The sequence below is a fragment of the Cardiocondyla obscurior genome, linkage group LG15 (assembly GCF_019399895.1).
Source record: "Cardiocondyla obscurior isolate alpha-2009 linkage group LG15, Cobs3.1, whole genome shotgun sequence".
Taxonomy (NCBI): domain Eukaryota; kingdom Metazoa; phylum Arthropoda; class Insecta; order Hymenoptera; family Formicidae; genus Cardiocondyla; species Cardiocondyla obscurior.
This window is the reverse complement of record NC_091878.1, coordinates 2,767,206-2,782,439: the sequence shown is the minus strand read 5'-3', so window position 1 is coordinate 2,782,439 and position 15,234 is coordinate 2,767,206. Positions and strand designations below refer to the sequence as shown.

At 37.6% G+C, this 15,234-nt stretch overlaps 2 protein-coding genes across 12 annotated transcripts in view; both read left to right on the top strand.

Moving 5' to 3' along the window:
* The window catches only part of LOC139108380 (dystrophin, isoforms A/C/F/G/H), a 344,440-nt gene that overhangs the window by 151,107 nt on the left and 178,099 nt on the right, over window positions 1-15,234 (top strand). The window lies entirely within an intron of this gene.
* LOC139108386 (nascent polypeptide-associated complex subunit alpha, muscle-specific form-like) overlaps window positions 1-15,234 on the top strand; it is a 48,992-nt gene that overhangs the window by 16,075 nt on the left and 17,683 nt on the right. The window lies entirely within an intron of this gene.

Sequence of the window (15,234 nt, the reverse complement as noted above, 5' to 3'; positions counted from 1 at the left end):
AACAGGCTGCACGCTCGGAATGCTTGATACAATGGTCGTCCCTTTTCGCCCCCAACTGCCGCTGTCGAGCGATGAAACGAGCTTGTCGGATTCGAAGACAAAAAGCACCGCGTCCCGCCGTCGTACGTCCGTGGAGTTATTTAGAAACTCTCGCCACGCCGTGATGCTGCGCACGGTACATGTCCCGCGCGACTAATGTCCACACCGCGTCCGGCCGGCGCCGATTAATTACGGCACATTAATTATGAGATGTGTCCAATACGCGCATAAAGTAACAAGGTTGTGACCCCCGCGTGGGGCCACCAGCAACACACGTCGCACGCACGCACGCACACGAAGCGCCCGGAACGGCTAGTGTCCTGTCAGTGCTTACCAGGTTGCGAGGTACAGGGGACGTTCGGCCCCGTATGTCGTTACCGGCGCGCGAGAAGGGCCCGTTTAATATGAATTGCGTATTAATAACGAACTAACTAGGCGCGAGTGTACCGCCGGTTATTATTATTTATCAGAGTGATTAATTTCAGCCACCGTGTTGCGGCGCGCCGCACCTGCGTTATCGCCTGCACGTCGCGACGCGCGCGCCGGGAAATTGGATTCGCTGCCGCGGAAAGCTATGCGTTTTCGGTGAATGTTGCCAAAAACCCTTTCCACGATTTTACGCCACGGTAGCCGTAGCAGCTGGACTTTTCCTTACACCGTCGCCATTTCTTTAGATTTTAGATTTTTATTGAAATTTGATATACGTAGCTGGAGCGATTAATTCTGAGATTAATAAAAAAAAAAAAAGAAGCAAAGAGAGAGAGAGAGAGAGAGAGAGAGAGAGAAAAAAAGGAGAAATTTGATGCGTTTTATGTGGTGAAATAAATCTTTTAAAATAAATAAGTTAACTGCTGCATTCTCGTTGTCACGTGTAAACACAGGAATCGTTTTCATACATATGCAATAGAACAACTCTCGACAAATGAGATTTATCTTTTTTTTTTCTCTCTCTCTTTTTTTTTCTTTTTTTTTCCACCAATTTCGTGCGTGAACGATGCAACATATCTAGTGACGTGCCTCTCGTCGTTGAATGATAGTTTAGCAACGGGATGACCGCTGTTTACAATCACTCTTGACATATCTGTCGTGATTGTGATATGATTAATTCTCCTAAAAAATATATATCTCCCTCCGTCAAGTACCGGTCTATTGCACCATAACATTTATTGTTTCGGTACGTCTCTAAATTATCTGGCAAGCGCTCAATACACATTCAAGCTACATTGGAGTGCTGGTTTTATTATAGAACAGCCAAAGCTGTGAGGATTTAATTTTAAAGAGACTGAATAATTTCAGAGAAGAATAAAAATATTTTTTTCTTTAAAATAAAATGTAGCTTAAAATTTGATCAATTGCGTGTTACACGATTATCAGATTGTATTATAATTGGTACCACATACTTTTTGAAATAATTATTTGGCAAACATTCAGCGTGTAACATGAAATTTATGCATGAGATATTAATTTTCAAAATTTATTTTACACGAGCTTAATTATTTCTGTTCAGCTAACCTTTTAAGTATATTAATTGCGCGGAGATCTAACGATGAGATTGCTCGGTTTTTATTGCAAATTTTTGTTTGTTAAGAATAACAAGCGGAACGTTCCCGCGGTTCACTTAAATAACGGTTATCAGTGGGATTAATGGCGCGGCGCTATCGTTTTTCCGGTATTCCGATAATAGGTGGAACGCGCGCTGGCCGAGCACGCGGAATTATCGATACATCGAGTCACCCGATGTAGGTGGGAAGTTATGAGTTAGTGCATAAAGCAGCGCATATTTTATCCGAAGGAATCGATACAGCCGATTCTTGCAGATTATAAAGCTGGCCCTGGAATACCCCTGGTGCTTGAAATTTAAGCAACGGTAATTAAGCACGAATATAATTAAATTTATTTTCCCGTTTTATTGCATTTTTTTTTTTGTTTAGCAGCGAATGCATTTCGACATAAGTACGTCCCGTGAAATAGATACGATAATGTATTTTATTGTACATTCTCGCAATACGCTCCTTCTCTTTATAATAGAAATATCTACAAGAGAAAGATGGAGTTTTGTTTAGTTTCGCATTTGAGGATGAATGATAGAGAGATGTAACTAATGGCGTACCGGATTGTACACGTATGTATGCTCGGCTGATGAGACTCATTCATTATATCGGAATTTATATGATGCAATGGAAGCTGCACTTATTAAATTGAGAGACGTTTGTAATGCATTGGCTCCAGCTAACTCGGCTGAAAACGAGGCACTAATTGGTTGACCACATTTAGGTGGAACACGTGAAGTCTGGTCCGTTGTGACCGCAAATGTGTGCTTTCGGCATGCACATGTAGCCGCAACATTTCTGACTGTTAAATTAATCACTCATGTTTTCCTGGATTTTCCTAACTTTTCTCCGCGAAAAAGTACGCGCGCGATCATATTTTTGTTCCAAGATTGATCGCATATTTTATCATTTTTACAAAGCTTAAAAATATAAGAAATAATGCATTTGTTATCGAATTACAATTAGTACAAAAGTTTCTGCCTTGCTTTCTGTAATGAAAATTATTTGAAGTCTTCTTTTTGTTAAATAAGTTAATAAAAATTAATTATTAATGTGAATTATATTACAAGGAATGTGTTATATTATAAATATCAGAAAATACCTACTCTGTATAATCTCTATATAATAATATTGAATTTTAATAAAAGTAATAGTGTACTGCTTTAAAGAGAAAACCGGTTATTTTTAATAACGTTGAGGTTTAATAACATTTTTAATAACGTTATCTATGAAACTATAGATTTATACCTCCACATCCCGAACTTTATTAAGTTCTGGTAATGACTTGATTGAGTGGTTTCGACGACGAGATTTCTCAGGAGGGACGCTATCAATTTCACGAAATAATTTCAGAGTGGATATTAATATCGCATGGTGTGACAGCCATCGATTAAGACTAAATTATGCGCCTCCTTCGCAAGTAATTCGGACTTCAGATACAACTACAAAATCAGATGACGAATGGTGCCCACGGGAAATTAGAGCCAATTGCACTACCGAGACTGCGCGTGTTTTAAACACATCGACAAATACGCATGTTTTGCGCAAAGAGTATCAACTGGCTAACACGGTAGCTAATAAATAATATTTTTTTACTTAAACATGTACGGGATTTTCTTTCGGATGCGACAATTCGTCCGTACAACGTTCTACTGAGAAATACTTTTGCTACTGCATTGCAGTGGCTGTTTCCCACAATATTTTTATTTTTAGTACGTACATTTAAACGGAATGATAATTAAAACTATTTTCAATGATTAACATTGTTTTTTGTTTTTTTTTTACTAATTTTGAGATACTGAAATTATTAATTAAAATCGATCAACGATAAGTATTTATATTTTGCCACTTTCTGGAATTAGTTTATGAAGATTGATTGATGTCGCGCGTGAATAATTTCGAAAGAAAGACTTAGTTAGCGCCGGGATTGCGTTTCGATATTAGTGATTTTTTCCGGATATGCGTATACGAGGGATTGATCGATATTGGTCGCTACGACCACGAAAACCTACTGATGAAAGCGTCATGCTATTCGACTCGAATACCACGGACGTCTCGCCAATACGTACGAGAAAATTTCGTACCCCGCGTGTGTCACGACCAGCTGATACGAGGCAACCCTGTTATCGTGCGTTTCTTGGTGCACTTTTTTGATATTTTATCATGTATCGCTACTGTGTCACCGAAAGATGGCAAATAGTCAGCGTTGACGTTTGAATCGCATTTATTTCGCGTTATTTCGAACAACGTATCTTCTCGAACACTTATTGTCTAATCGTCACGACTAATACAATTTACAACATGGTAACTTTATTCTGATAGAAAAATAATTTGTGTTAAAAAAAAAAAATTTGATTTATTTTCACTTGACATGTGACATAAATTAATACGTAATTTAAATTAATATGATAAATTATTATGCTTTAAAATATTTTTAGATCAAGGATGTTTGTTTGCTTTTTCATTTAATAAACCGTAAAAATGTAAATGACAGCGGTGAAGTTTTCAATGTAAGGCATGGCACGGACACCGTAAATTGTATTAATACCCGTTAAAAGCTAAGTAACGTGATGCTCGATATACTTCACTCTTGGGACGAGGCAATATTCTCTTACCTTCTCGTTTCTAATGTTCCCGCTCGAGAAGGGCGAGCATACATCAAGGATAAGACAGTCACGGCAGATTACGGGGTTATTTCCCTGTAACAGCCGACGTGCTGTTTTCATTATTATAACCGCAAACAATTTTTTTTGTACTCGTAATTAGCGCGATATTAGTACGCTAATTGCCGAACGATTTCCGCAATACTGTCGAAAAATCAAATGACGCTGTTTCGAAACGAGTGACTTTTATATCACGAAAGTATTGCATTTTAGTTTGTCTCTCTGACGTTCGCTTCTCTTGTACAGATAAATTCCTAAGCGTTTCCACCGAATTATAATTTAGTTCTATACGTTATACCTAAGATATACTTCAATATCAGATTTAATAGATGGGCCGGTGGACGAGTTGTAGAAGTTAAGTAGGATGGAACCGATACTAGTTACGGAAGAGAAGGTACAGAGTAAGAGAGTGGCAACGCCCGAACTATAAGTACTTCTGATAGGATTATCTCCTCTCTCTCTCTCTTTCTCTCCCTCTCCTTCTCTCTCTCTGTTTCTCGGAGCGCATTCATGGCATCTGCTTTGGGTCCGTCTGCCTTCTCGAGGAAGATCGGTTTCTCCTCGGAAGACCGGAACCTCGTAAATCAGTAATCAGAATTCCTAGGGGCTTTACCGAGCAGTAGTACGTTTACCGCAGCCGGTCGCTTAAGCATGAAGATAAAAAGAGATGTCTGTCCGCCGCAACCGCGTGTCGGCGCTGAAAATACATAGCTACGGGCTTTTCCTACCTTCGTCCCGGGCAATTTTCTTTGTTTCGTTCTTCGAATAATTAAACTTGAAACTTGAAGATTGTTAATTATGGACGAGTAACAAGATTTGCATTTCTGTGGAAATTATAATTTGATCATCCCGGCAAACAGCCACCGCTATCGCTACGCGATGCATATTTGCCGAACCGCCGGGGAGCGTTTTAAATTTTATCGCGATAACTGGTGTCCGTAATTATTATGCTTTTAACTGTAATGCCGCGCAGTTTACTGCAACGTGATTATGATGCATTATGTACACTCTCATTAGCCGCATTATTTTGAACGTTACAATATTTCGTTTAGTCCGCTAAATGACACATTTCTATCGAAGGTAACGCAATGTTATATCGCATTAATTTTGGAATTTAAAATTATACCGTGTTGTATAATATTCATTACCTTTTTCGTCGATTATAATCTTATAAATTATATGTTTATCATTGTTACAGAGATTTAATTAAGCAAGCTTTGTATTCGTTTTAATTTCTCGTTGTTTCTGTTACAATAACAGAAGTTCAATTTTGACATGTTTTTAGAACATTATAAAGTAAAGTAATAAATTTAACATATACGATATATCTGTACCAAGGAATATTTTTTAATTTATTATTTAAATACGTGGTCTCTTTTATACGGGCTGGGCTTTATAGCAGAAATTTTCGCCGTAAACGTTACAAATATCACTCGTCTGTAACGAGTTCTCGACCTCGCACTGAGATTTCTCCTAAATTCCCGAGAGTGTGCGAACTTCTCGAGCGTGTCATGACGCACGTTGAAGTTCCGTATCTCCAAGCGTAACCCATCATGAGCTTTCCCGGGGTTTACATCCACCTCTTATTCAGAAATTGCTCTACTCGTTATTCACGATTACTTGAGCTAATCTTATTAATCACGTGGCAAGAAATATATTAATCGTCTTACGACATGGAGAATTTAATTTAATATTTCTAACTACGTATTTTATCTTCTGCCTCATTAAATCGGTCCATTTTGACGAAAGCACATGGCCGAAGCGAAAGCGGCTACATTTTTTGCCGTTACTATGAGCGTTACGTGCTATATATTCTGTCTTAATTTAATTTTAATATTCTGTATTCAACGTTGGGCCGAACAGTTATTTTTCTAAAGTCGTAACAGCTGTACGAAAAATAGTTGCTCATGCAAATATAAGTATAATTATTATGATCACGAAACTCCATTATTATAATCAGCCGCGCGTGTTATTCTTAAAATTTCGCTCGTAAATGTTAAACATTATCTCGGGTTAATGAGCTCTTACCTTTTGCCAAGTTTTGCCCGAAATTCTTGGCAAGTTAGAACTTTGAGAGAGCGTTTTCACAAAGTTCTATACTCTGCCAATGTACAGCGAGTTTTCAAGACCGTCGTGATTCTAATTATCTGTTTTATACTTAGCACTTATATATTTTATTATCATTGCACGATTATTAGCTGGGACGCTTCGTCGTACATCGGTACCGAGGCTCGTGAAAGTTATCGATGATTCGTGATTGAAAGAAGTTTTATATTTGCATGTCGAAATGTAAAATTACCTAAAACTTTTGTCATAATTTTCATCTAATTAATTATTTAATCGATCTTATTTCAACTTTAGTCCGTTACATTTATTTTTGATATTTAAGCATAGCGATTTAATCGAAGAAGATCAATGATCCGGGATCTTTAAAATATCTTTGCGAAATGCTTGGCGACGTTGGTGTCATTTGTAATAGTTGTTCTCGCCTCTTTCGGTCTCACGGCTTAATACGAAGAAAAACGTTTCGTTATAGCCGTGACGCTTTGCAGTAAATCACATCCGTAAATGTTACAAATATCAGTGGAGCTTAACGAGCACTCACCCCTCCGCAAGATTCGTTTGAAATTCCCAAAGGGCTCGAACTTTAGAAGCGTGTCGTGACGGGTGGCGAAGTTCGTACTTTGAAGCTCTGGCGATGCCCTGGCTTTCAGGGCTCGGGAATTATATGTGGCAGCGTCCTACCGCTGAGAGTTTCCGGATTTAATTCGTCTACGCAATAGTGTGCAGGTGTCAGTTTTTTTTTCTTTCCCCCCCCCCCCGATTAGATGAATCTACCTTTTCTACGTTCGCGTCTCCCCTTTTTCTTTATTCTTTTTTTTTTCTTTCTCGTTTTATCCGGCCACAAACATTTTTAATAATTCGTTTGTGCTCCGTTTTGCGGGACTAAAAATAATTTCTGCCTCTCTGTTTACTTTTTGTTAAAATAATTGAAATTCGAATTTTCGACACACTTGTGTAAAGTTCGAAATTGCGTTAGGAAAAGACAAACTTGCAAACTGACGTAACTTTAGTTACGATTTGTGATCAGCGCGTTGCAACAATGCGTCATTACGTTGTATTCTTCTTCATAATTATTGCATATAATAGGTTCTCTATAACTATGATATCGATTATTGCCATTGCTGATTATTGCACATTGCATTTGTCCAATCACCAATGGGAATCGTTACAGTAACCGCGTGTCGAATTAATGTTATAATTATAATAATAAAGATGTACTTGGAATTCGCTTAAATTGCCATTTTCATGTAATTATGATAAAATTACATACAATAATCCTTAATTGATAAGAATTAAAAAGTCTCATCGAAATATACAAATGCTTTTTGAGCTTATTTACTTATTGACACATCTATTTCATTTTATGTAATAATTGTAATAACTTCTTCTATTCGTAAAGACATTAAAAAGTAAATTTTTTAATTAAATGAAAATTACTTGAAATAAAATTACGCTTGCTTAATTGATTTAAAAGATAAGGGTTTTTTTTTAATACTGTTCAAACGCGTTCCGCTAAATATATTTAAATAAGAAAAATCGATATTTATGCGTCGACAAGCGTGTTTATTACCGAGATCATAACACGATCGTTTTCTAGAATTTCGAATCAAGTTATTCTACGGGACTCATCCATTATTCATACCCATTACTCTTGATTGCAGGGTTGCGATGAATATTGTACACTTATTAGCGTCCTCCCATAAGGGCAGTAACGTATTGACATTGCTCTCTCATACGTAGCGAATATGACGGCCGAAAAAGCTACAGAGGCTAACAACGCGATTTATAATTTTTTTTTTTTTTTAGTTTCTCGCATAAGTTTACGATGCGTTGCTCAATCAAAATGTATATTTTATGGATAAGAAAATTTTTTCCATCCATCACCGGCATGTTTTTGAAAAAGTAAATATATAATAATATTTTATAAATGTAATTTGTTGCGCGAAATACATATATTAATGAAGAAAAATATACGTAGAGCACCGCATTGCTGGATGAAAAATTAGCATACAATAATATATGAAATTTTTAATTTTTGGAAAGAGAATTATTTAAAAGAGATATTACAACAACGTATTTTTAAAACAAATATGACTTTAGGCAGATTTGCCAGGAGGGTGAATTTCATAAAGAATTCAGGATCTTTTTTTTTTTTTTTTCTTTTCTGTCACGAGAGGGTTTTAAAATTCGTTATTCATTTCTCTTAAAAAAAAATTTAATAAAATAAAATGTCTCGCCTTTTACGGAAACAATTCTCTTAACAATTATTAGATATACTGTTTCGAACATATTATATTTATTGAAATTAACGGATTATTTTTTACTTTATATATTATTTACATATTATATATTTATCTAATATTTAATATAATTTATATATTATTTACTTGCCTGATGTCACGTATATTATGTCTTAAAAATTAAAGAATGTATAAACTTTTTAATTTTTTAAATTTTATTTGTACTTCTTTTTTTTTTAAATAAAATAAAATTAATTTATATTTTTACGCGGCGGAATTTTTGAAAATGTCCTTAGGGAGAAAGATTCTTTGAAATTTAATATTTAAACATAACTTAGTGGTTTTCTTAACTGCAAGATGATACGCCAGAAGTTTATCTTTTAACAGGTTCTTGAAGTCGCGTCTTTATCCGACAGGGTTGTGTAACAGCGGCTGCGATCGCGGTAGTCAGGTGCATTAGAGGGTCCTTAAAGTGTCTTTCGCAGTTACCGGTTAGTCGGCGAGGTGGAGTGCGAATGGGTACTAAATCGTCAAGTTTCTCTGTAATTACAATCATTCGTTGTAAACGTATAGCCCGGATTTTCTTCACGGTGCAGCGCGCAGACGTGAGTTCACGGTCTTGGGCTACGCCCGATATTTTCGGGTTAGAAGTCGTAGGTAATTCGTTACTTCATTGACTTCCGCCCGAGTCGGCAATAGCAGATAGAGAGGAAGTCGGTCGAAGCCATGTGCGGTTCATTTAATTAACGGGAGATTAGCTCGGCCGCATTTCCGTGGACTGCCGGCACTTCACTATGTATATGCGCCGCCATTGGCACGGGAAGTTAGACATTCCCTGTTAAATCTGCATTTCCGTCTTCGAAGTTTCGAGGGGACGAAGTGAATGAGCATGGCCGCTGCTAGAGAGAGGCTCGAGAGAGGCGGAACAACGTGGTCGGGCTACCGGAGGACCGTCGTCGGAAGAGAGATTCGCGAATGAGGAAGATAGGTACACGAGGAGAGAATAATCTACCTGGTCGCCGGGAGTCGCTGGCGTAATACTTGCCGAACAATTGGCATCGAATGCGGCGCGAGTGGTCGCCCGTCGCACGGGATTTCATCTCGTGAAAATAGGAGATTGCCCGCCTTGGCTCTACCTGCATTGGCTTTACTTTAGCCACTGCGCCGGCACAAAGTTAACCGCGTTCTATTGCTTATCCGCCGACGATCTCGGGCCACCGAATTACATTATCGCGCCGGCAATACTATCGGTTTTCAGTTGTTGGATTAGTTTAATTGTTGTCACTTCATAACTCTCCGTTGCAGCCCCGCGCGAGCGCGGTATTAAATTGCAATCGGTACACCGAAACCATGTACTTCCATCGGGTGATAAATACCTCTTAATGGCTCCCTCAATTATCCCGACTAGACTTTGTAGGTAAGAGACGTGGCTCGCTCGCGCTGTGGATTTTAATTTTGTTTTAGTCCAAGGCGCGCAACTTGATTTTACTTCGCTTTTACTCGCCGAAGTTTCCAACTCCACGAATGAGAATGTATCGCCGGAGATCTCGTAGTGTAAGATTCGCTAATTCTACGAGACAATATAGCCGAATTAACTTATTGCCTGTTTCTTTTTTTTTTTTTTTTTACCGAGATACTTTAATCGAATGGTAAAACAAGTGTTTCCGAACGTTGAAAGTGTAGCTGATATTTATTTAATTTTAATTTTGCATATTTATTCGAGCACAATAAATTACACATCAAAGAGAAAGAACGGACGTGGGGATTAATTTTACTTCACGTTATGGTACGATAGGTTACACGTGTTTTATAATATTAAATAATCTTTAAAGCTGGTACATTAATTAATGGCGCAAACATGCCTACAACACCGGACGTGTCGTGAATATTTACCGGACTGTCGATGCGGGCGATGCTAAGGTTAAAGTTTACGTGGACTCGTTAATTGGCTCGCTTAGACTGGCATTTCGTGTCGCAAACATAGCGACGTGGCGTTGGTAGCGATTCCCGATGCTCGGACGAGTAACGCGGTAAACGTAGATCACCCCGGGAGCGAAAGGGGTGCATCCGAAATACGCGATGCCGGTTGTATCGATAAACCGATCGCCGGGTGCGACGCCGCCGCAATTGATGGACCACGGATTTCCGATATTATTCTGACGATAATGACGACGTTAGTGACGTTCGCTTATTACCGAAGCGACCGCCGGCATCGTAATAAGCTACACTTGCGGGCGTGGCGTCGATGAATATTCAAAAGGCGATCGACTTCGGTTGAGCAATTCCCTATCTCTTACCGAATTTCAAATTCGGATATTTTTTTATTTGACGCGAACTCTTTGATTCCAGCTGGGTAATATTTCTATACGCTTTATATAATTTTATTTGTTATAATTTTATATTTTAATAATAATTTTAAAAAAATTTAATTTGTTGAGCAGTACAATTGAGATGTTTAAATTAAAATAGTGTAATAATTACGAAATGTACTACGAAGTTTTTCTCGATATTAATTAATATTTTGTATTTAATAAAAGTTCTTTCTCGCGTATGGGCATATCGAAATACGTCTGTGTTTTCAAGTCATGATTGTATGACACGATCGTTTGTACATATATGTAAATTCAAACTAATGATTCGGTATTGCGGCCCTTTACATACAGCCTGGCGCATAGCGAATGAGCCCGTTTGCGTATAGCAGTTCCTATAAATTACGTCAACACACTCGACACGTCGACACGAGGTTTATTCGATTACGACGGACCGCCGTACGAAAATTCCGCGCGAGCTCGCGATTAATTGCGGCGAAATATTATTTTATATTTTTTTTTTCCTCCTCGCACTTTCGTGACTTTGTTATACGGTGGAGCGGCGCGAAGTGCGCGCAACAGCCAATTTTACCGTGGCCTCACAAAGCCTTCGAGTCGCAAAAGCTCGTGGCTACCGTGTAAGGGTACCGCGCCGGTACAAGGTGTGTTGCGAAACTGCGGCGATCCATCGCAAATTCAATTTTCGAAACACCCAGCAGTTCGAAGGGCGGAAGTTCGAACCACCCGGCATGTCGTCTGTGTGCGTACGTATCAATGAGCGGTAGCTGCACAGGGTGCACTCGCATGTGATAAAGAGAGAGAGAGAGAAATGAGAGGAGGAAGAGAGAATTTGCAGTCGTCGCTAAATGTCAACATAATTGGATACGCGCGATGCGAGGTGAACGGGGGTAGCGCGAGAGAAACGGAGATCGCTATTAATGCTGTGCACGTTGCATTGGAACAGATTGTCACGCGACGTTACATCTCCCGCAGACTCGGTAGTTCTATTTTCAGCAAGGTAGCATCGATCGCCGCTAAATTATTTCGAGTGGCCTACCCTATATGGCGGTGTCGCCTGAGAAAACTGACCTACATCTTCCCCCGGCGCCGTCGGGAACTTTTTTATACGCGCTCGTAAGCGGAATTGAATCGTCACGAGAGGAATACACATCGGAATCTCGGAGGAGTCTCGTTTCGAAAAACGAAAGCGGGGAGAGGGAGCCAAAATATGTAAAACTTCAGAACTATATTCACGTTTTTCCCCGTTAAAGTTATCTTTATTCGAGCTGATTTATGGGAACTCTTTTGAAATGCGTAAAAAGTTTGTGCCGCATGTCGAAAATAATATCGAAAATGTCATGCGGACGTGAAACGTGCTCCGCGCCATCATTTTATCTTTCGAGAACTGCAGTATATTTTTCGGACAAGTTTTCGCAGTGCGGTTGTACAAGTTGGGATATAAATATTTTATTAAAAAGTTTAGCGTAAATCGAGGAACTTTAGCAACGCATCTTAACAGATAATAAATGTCAAAATATGCATTATTGCTTTATTTCTTATGTACATACGGTTTATTTTAACTGCGTAAAATGTATAATACTTTCTTTTTCTATCTTTTCTTTTTTTTTTTTTTTTATTAAAATTGATATCGTAATAATTTCTTTATCGTGTATATTGTTTCAATTTAACGCATTTACTTGCGTGACATGTATTTATGCATTTCGTATAATTTATTCATATAATTTATTTCACACTTTATTAAATTGACTCGGGGGAGTATTTACACGATCGATGGCTTATGTTTGCTGTTTGCGTTGCATTTGCAAAATATGGTTTAATGCTGTTTATTATAATAGCAATTGTGTTATATCGATAATACCTATTGGGTTCGTTAATCTCTTATTTCTTTGTATACTTATTTCGTACAAGAAAAGAATTGGATTCGAAATGTATTTTTAACGTCGATATGTAATCGAAAATTTATAACTATTAGAGTTCCTATGCGAGCTTGAGATAATGAAGAATTTACAATTGCACAATAGGTTCGATTCGCGTTTACACGCGGCATTCATAATCATTTAAATAATTAGCATCAGCTGCAGCTTTTGCTAATGGCGACGAACCGCGCGGAGTGGATTGCATTTATGATCTTGCAGCATTTACCTCCGCGAATTTCCGCGATTATTATTATATTCATAACCGTGCGCTATATTGTTACTTTTTAATACAAGATTAAAATTAACTGCACCGGGCGTTAGTTCTCAATAAATTAAGGGGCTCGATTAATGTCGTCATTTCGATGACCATAAAATAACATCTAACGAAAGCAATAGAATTAGGTCGTCAAGATTGATCTTGATAAATTCCTTCACGTCTTACTTAGTTTTTTTAAGAACGACTTCAAGGCACTTAAATGCACTTGATGTTATTTCGAAACGAAAGTGAAAGATCCTTTAATACTGCACGAGCTGCTAGCTCGTTTCCACGGGAAACGAACCTTTGTGGCTTTACGAACGAGCGGTTCTATTGTGCGTATTACCGAAATTTCACAAGGCGTAGAAATTTCAGTTTCATCGCGTGTCACCAGAATTATGCACAAGCAGCATTAATTATTTATCGTAGTCGGTTAGCGGGGTGTTCCCGCAACATTTCGATTTCACATAGGCAGCATATAACGACGGGGTGATATATTAAGCGTGAGCTAAACGTGCCCGGAACAATAGCGATCATTGCGTTATTTTGTTTATTAACATATCGCCGGTTAAAACGATTACTTATAATTTTATTTTTAATTTATTACATCATAAATTCATAAATTAATTATTTCATTATATCATTAATTTATTATATATTTTTAGTTTAGATTTTTCCGTTTTGATTTTAAACTTTAAATTAATTGATTAATTTAACTGCTTAATTTTTTTTGTTTTTAATTATATTTTAACGTGTTAATGTTCTAATTACATCTCTATTCATCTCTTCAATTATTCTGGTTTTAATTAAACGGGACGATTAAATAAAATTATTATTTTATTCAGCAGTTTGAAGCTACCTTTAGAAATACCTATTCTTTCGCTGCTATCTTTTACCTTACAATAAAAGTCACCATGTGTTTATAGTGATTCGGGTCAACGGTCACCTTTGCGTCCGGTGTGGCCCATAGTGATAAGGTTTTATACCGTTGCGACTTTTATGTGCGGAATGGATTGCTTGATACAAGATAAATAAGAATCTATGAAGAGAAGAACAATTTTATTATCTCCCGAGAAAATAAAACCCTTCGAAGCTTGTCGCGGGTGGCTCGAGTACTACGCAATGGATTGTAACAAGAAGCAATTAAGTAGCGTGTGGTTAATTACACTAACAATTCTTTACAAATGAATAGTCCGTTGTACGGAGTGAAAAATGTGAAAAATGGCAGTACTGTATAAAGTATGTATTTTTCTTTTTTTTTTGTCTACGTGAAAAGAATGTAGTACTGTTGTTGAAACTCATCTTCAGCTTCTCCGGGTATTGCGATGGAGTTAAGCGGTGCGATTTTTCAATTCTGAAAGTCGTTCCGTGTATTATTAAAATGCAACGTTAGCTAAGAATTATGGGCGTAATGAATATTCCTGTTATATAATGAATCTGAAAAATTTCTTTTCCCTAGACGTGCGCGCATTTTTTTTTAATATTTTTTTTTTATTTGTAACCGGCGCAATCTCTCGTTAGAAGTTGCCGAGTAATTTCTCCGTGCAAAGATACAAGTACATATTTATCATTTAACTTATCATCGCGTCATAGATTTTTATTGCGAGGCTAAAGAGAACAGACGTTATTGCGCTGAACTAAAAGTCTTTGCAATTTTACGTGCCTCTAAATTGCGAGGAGGGAAGATCCAACGTTATCGTTCATAATCCAATTACGCTATTTTGTGCGGCAGCCATCGTTCTCGAATGAAACATTTTTGTCTACGTCGTGACCCGTTAGAAAATTTCTCGTGTGCGAAAGAAAGTTACGAAAATAATCTCGAAACTCCGGTAATAGAATCTCGAGCCAATGGAAAGCCCAATGATTTTCCGCAATTTGTTATCGATTGCCCGTGCCTATCTTTGCGAGAACAGATTCCCGTTCTATCGAACAACTATCGTGCAATATTGAAGTTGCACCACACACCAATGTTATTTCCACATTGTACGTGTAGTCTCATAAAAATGTTATTTATTGGAACACGTGCCACGAATTTATCACGAAAATTGTCGTTAACGTATTAGAACATTTTATTTAACACTCGCTACTTTTGGAAATAAATTAATTCAATGTCAAAGTATTTTCAAGATATTAAAATGATAATAAATACGAATAAATATACATTGTGCTGCCGAGA